Source organism: Battus philenor, unplaced genomic scaffold (genome assembly GCF_028537555.1).
Source record: "Battus philenor isolate CCGP_79_NKW_IND1 unplaced genomic scaffold, ilBatPhil1.0.hap1 SCAF_36, whole genome shotgun sequence".
NCBI classification, from domain to species: Eukaryota; Metazoa; Arthropoda; class Insecta; order Lepidoptera; family Papilionidae; genus Battus; species Battus philenor.
Window position 1 is genome coordinate 360,001 of NW_027181700.1, and position 5,000 is coordinate 365,000.

Consider the following 5,000-nt stretch of genomic DNA (forward strand, 5'->3'; position numbering starts at 1 on the left):
GTGACTATCCGCACCCCGAGGCCGGGCCGCACGATCTTTATTACGGACCGCTACCGTCTCGACGACGACGACGACGACGACGACGACGACACCACCTTTCTTTGTCTCAGTCGACATCGCGTATGAAAGAGTGCGATCGTCATCAGCACGAAATTTATGCATCGATACGCGAACGGGACCGGACTCTGTCGTTTTCAGAAATCGATACGCGAACGCATCGGCGGCTGGCTACGCGCAATCCGCGATCGGGTCGAACGATGATGATGATGATGATGATGATGATGATGACGACGACGATGACATCGAGATCAGGGTCAGATATAGATATGTAGATCGGTGGTATGCAATCGATACGCGAACGCTCTATAGCGCTACGCGGAGACGCATACAGTCGTTCCCGCATATACATGGGACTGGCGCGAGACGCGCCGGTCGGCCGAATCGAGTTCTCTCCGATGCTCTTCTGTTTTGTTTTGTTTGTTGGTGGTTGTGGAGTGTGGAGTGTGTTTTTTTGGTTGGTGGGGTGTGTGTGTGTGTGGTGGTGGTGTTAGTTTGTTTGCGGAGATTGCGTTTTTTTTAGATTTAGTTTTTTTTTTTTTTTTTATAAAAAAAAAAAAAAATTTAAAAATTATTCTTAGAAAACGCGCGCGAATCGAACAAAACTAATAACACCGATACACAAACAACGCGCGCCACCAACGAGAACGCCCGAAACTGAAACTTCTATAACCGACAAACGCACGAACGACACAGCGGCGGCGGAGGAGGGAAGAAAAAGGGGATCATCTCCCCACAACAACACACCGTAAACTGTGTCGGACGACGTCTCCGTTATGTAAGAGCGGAAGGCGTAAGAGAACGTCTCGTTTAATTAACGCGAACGGCGTTGGGCTCCCGAGTCGACTTCGGGGCGGCCCTTAACGCATCGCATCAACGAGCTCGTCGCGCGCTAGTCGCGCGACGGTCGATCATGATATATAAATCAAGGATTTCGGATCTCTCTAAAACCGGGCTGGAAATCGGTCATTGTTCGTTTTGCGAAACGATATTTTATAAAAGTGAAGATTTGTATGTGTCTCGTCAAAGAACGTTCCGATGAATCGGACGCGATGCCGCGTCCAAAGTAAATCTGGACGAACGCGAGGCGAGTGTTGAGATATACATTTTCCTCCGTGAACAGATAGAAAAACGAATTCATTTTGTTGTTGCGGTGTGGTGTTGTGTGTGTATTGTAATAAATACGCACGCACGCACGCACGCAAAAAGCTACCTAGGCACCGGCGCGTCACGGCGTTTCGAACGTCCGACGCGTCGCTTGTCACACGTCTATCATATCATCATCACCCTCATATCTCTCGTATGTGCGGTGTTGGTGTGTGTTAGCTCTACTAGCTAGCTCCCTGGTTGATCCTGCCAGTAGTTATATGCTTGTCTCAAAGATTAAGCCATGCATGTCTCAGTGCAAGCCGTATTAAGGCGATACCGCGAATGGCTCAATATATCAGTTTTGGTTCCTTAGATCTTACCTCGGTTACTTGGATAACTGTGGTAATTCTAGAGCTAATACATGCAATCAGAACTCTGACCAGTGATGGGATGAGTGCTTTTATTAGATCAAAACCAATCGACGGAGGGCCTCGCGTCCGAAGTCGTTAATTTTGATGAATCTGGATAACTTTTGCCGATCGCATGGTCCAGCACCGGCGACGCATCTTTCAAATGTCTGCCTTATCAACTTTCGATGGTAGTTTCTGCGACTACCATGGTTGTCACGGGTAACGGGGAATCAGGGTTCGATTCCGGAGAGGGAGCCTGAGAAACGGCTACCACATCCAAGGAAGGCAGCAGGCGCGCAAATTACCCACTCCCGGCACGGGGAGGTAGTGACGAAAAATAACGATACGGGACTCTTACGAGGCCTCGTAATCGGAATGAGTACACTTTAAATATTTTAACGAGGAACAATTGGAGGGCAAGTCTGGTGCCAGCAGCCGCGGTAACTCCAGCTCCAATAGCGTATACTAAAATTGTTGCGGTTAAAAAGCTCGTAGTTGCATTTGTGCGCCGCGCTGTCGGTGCACCGCATCCGCGGTGATACTGACACGTCTGCGGAGCATATCGTCGGTGAGCCGTCGGTAAAACGGCGGTTCAATATCAAAATCCTATCGCGGTGCTCTTCGGTGAGTGTCGAGATGGGCCGACAATTTTACTTTGAACAAATTAGAGTGCTCAAAGCGGGCTCAAAATGCTGCTTGAATATTTCGTGCATGGAATAATAGAATATGATCTCGGTTCTATTTTGTTGGTTTTCAGAACTCCGAGGTAATGATTAATAGGGATAACTGGGGGCATTCGTATTGCGACGTTAGAGGTGAAATTCTTGGATCGTCGCAAGACGAACATCAGCGAAAGCATTTGCCAAAGGTGTTTTCATCAATCAAGAACGAAAGTTAGAGGTTCGAAGGCGATTAGATACCGCCCTAGTTCTAACCGTAAATATGTCATCTAGCGATCCGCCGACGTTACTACGATGGCTCGGCGGGCAGCTTCCGGGAAACCAAAGATTTTGGACTCCGGGGGGAGTATGGTTGCAAAGCTGAAACTTAAAGGAATTGACGGAAGGGCACCACCAGGAGTGGAGCCTGCGGCTTAATTTGACTCAACACGGGAAATCTCACCAGGCCCGGACACCGGAAGGATTGACAGATTAACAGCTCTTTCTTGATTCGGTGGGTGGTGGTGCATGGCCGTTCTTAGTTGGTGGAGCGATTTGTCTGGTTAATTCCGGTAACGAACGAGACTCTAGCCTGCTAAATAGGCGTCGTCATTTAGGTGTGCGCCGCTCCGGTGGCGCAACTCACTGGCGACGTATTAAAATTCTTCTTAGAGGGACCGGCGGCTTCGAGCCGCACGAGATTGAGCAATAACAGGTCTGTGATGCCCTTAGATGTCCTGGGCCGCACGCGCGCTACACTGAAGGAATCAGCATGTTCTCCCTGGCCTAGAGGCCCGGGCAACCCGTTGAAACTCCTTCGTGCTGGGGATTGGGGTTTGCAATTATCCCCCATAAACGAGGAATTCCTAGTAAGCGCGAGTCATAAGCTCGCGTTGATTACGTCCCTGCCCTTTGTACACACCGCCCGTCGCTACTACCGATTGAATGATTTAGTGAGGTCTTCGGACCGACACGCGGTGGCTTCACGGCCGTCGGCGTTGCTGGGAAGTTGACCAAACTTGATCATTTAGAGGAAGTAAAAGTCGTAACAAGGTTTCCGTAGGGGAACCTGCGGAAGGATCATTAACGTGTGTGTATGTGTGCGAGACGCGTGATATGTTCACGAACGTTGTTGCGCCGCTGTTGCTGTTGCTGTTGTTGCTGTTGCGACGACGACGACGACGACGACGACGACGACTTCGTACATACCGTGTTTACACATATATATATGTAATACATCCATAATGATATATATATACGACATATATACATATATATGTACGTACGCGCGCGCGCTGCTGTTCGTATCTAATGCGGACGAGCGCGCGCGCGTGTGCGTGCGTGTGTGTGTGCGTGTTTGTATATATGTATAAAAAATAAAATGTGAAATAATTGTCTCTAGCGTCTATTACGCCTAACGGCGCAGCGGCGACGGCGCCGTGGCGGTGGCCGGTGGCGGTGGTGGCATTCGTCGAAAGTGCTACCGCCGCCGCTGCCTCCGCCGCCGTCGAAGCGGCCGGGTGGCGGAAAAACGCCGAGAGACGAGCGCCGACCGGGGCATACCAAACGGAGCGTTCGAAGCGGTGAAAATCCCCACTGCCTAGCTCAGGCCCTTTATTGTCGGTTGGCGCTATACAAAACGAAATTTAAGCGGTTAGAAAGATGACAATGTCGTGCGTCACGCCAGCTCGTTGGGGGGTGCGCGGGTCGTCGTCGTTCATCATTCTAAAGGATTCGCGTCGGGGCGTTAAGCTTTTTCGGTGCCGTTTCTTTATGAACGCCTCGGCGCACATGAATTCGACCAACTTTCGACGTTAATACATAAAAACGGACAATCAAGTGGCCGACGGCGAGAGCCGTAGGCCGCTACCGTAAGTAATAACAACATTAAGAAAAAACCATTACCCTGGACGGTGGATCACTTGGCTCGCGGGTCGATGAAGAACGCAGTTAACTGCGCGTCATAGTGTGAACTGCAGGACACATTTGAACATCGACATTTCGAACGCACATTGCGGTCCGTGGAGAAATATCCAGGACCACTCCTGTCTGAGGGCCGGCTGTTAAAATATAAAAACCACACTGTTCGGTGTAGAACGCGCGCTACGTGCGCTCGCGCCGGTCGATGCGCGCGGCGGTGACGCGCGACGCGGCGGCGGCGGGTTGGTGGGGGGTGATGAACGAGCTCGCGGACGGTGCGATGGGACGATCTCTAATAAGAGTCTCTCGTCCGCGCCGCCGCGGCTCTCACTCTCTCTCTCTCTCACTATCCGCCGTCGCTGTCGTCGCGCTGCCGCTGCCGCACTACCGCGCGCGGGCGAGCGGGCGCGCGCTCTTTCGAACAATTGACGGTTTCCGTTGAACGTTCTTCGCGACGGACGACGGACGGCGGGGTGCTGCACCCCTCACGTCCGCGTACGCGCGGAGCGCGTTTACGGTCCGTTTAAATATATCGAATTGTATTGAATATGAAACGAGTGTGAAAAGATTACACGCATCGCTAAGACGCGAGTCTTCGTAGTGCGGTCTTCGTCCGAGCTCATCGGTTCGTGTATACGATATAATAAAATATATCGGAAGCACAGACGACGCGTCTCCGACGGATGCGACCGGCAGGCGGTGAATGTTTTCTTGCGCGGCAAGCGTAACGCACACACAAACATATGTAAGTAAACATTACGTGATGTTCATGTGCGCGCGCGCCTAGCCCGATGCGAGAGAGTTCACCGCTCGTCGTCGCTACGCATCCGTATTATGTCGGTGATACGCGTCGTCGTTCCAGTGC

General features: G+C 51.3%; 2 non-coding genes across 2 annotated transcripts; both read left to right on the forward strand.

Annotated features, from left to right (window-relative positions):
- The first annotated feature begins 1,397 nt into the window (after positions 1-1,397).
- On the forward strand, positions 1,398-3,301 carry LOC137927685 (small subunit ribosomal RNA). The gene has a single exon (XR_011107831.1). It is a non-coding gene; the product is annotated as a small subunit ribosomal RNA (ribosomal RNA).
- Positions 3,302-4,117: 816 nt separating this feature from the next.
- Positions 4,118-4,274, forward strand: LOC137927785 (5.8S ribosomal RNA). Its single transcript, XR_011107918.1, has one exon. It is a non-coding gene; the product is annotated as a 5.8S ribosomal RNA (ribosomal RNA).
- Positions 4,275-5,000: the final 726 nt, after the last annotated feature.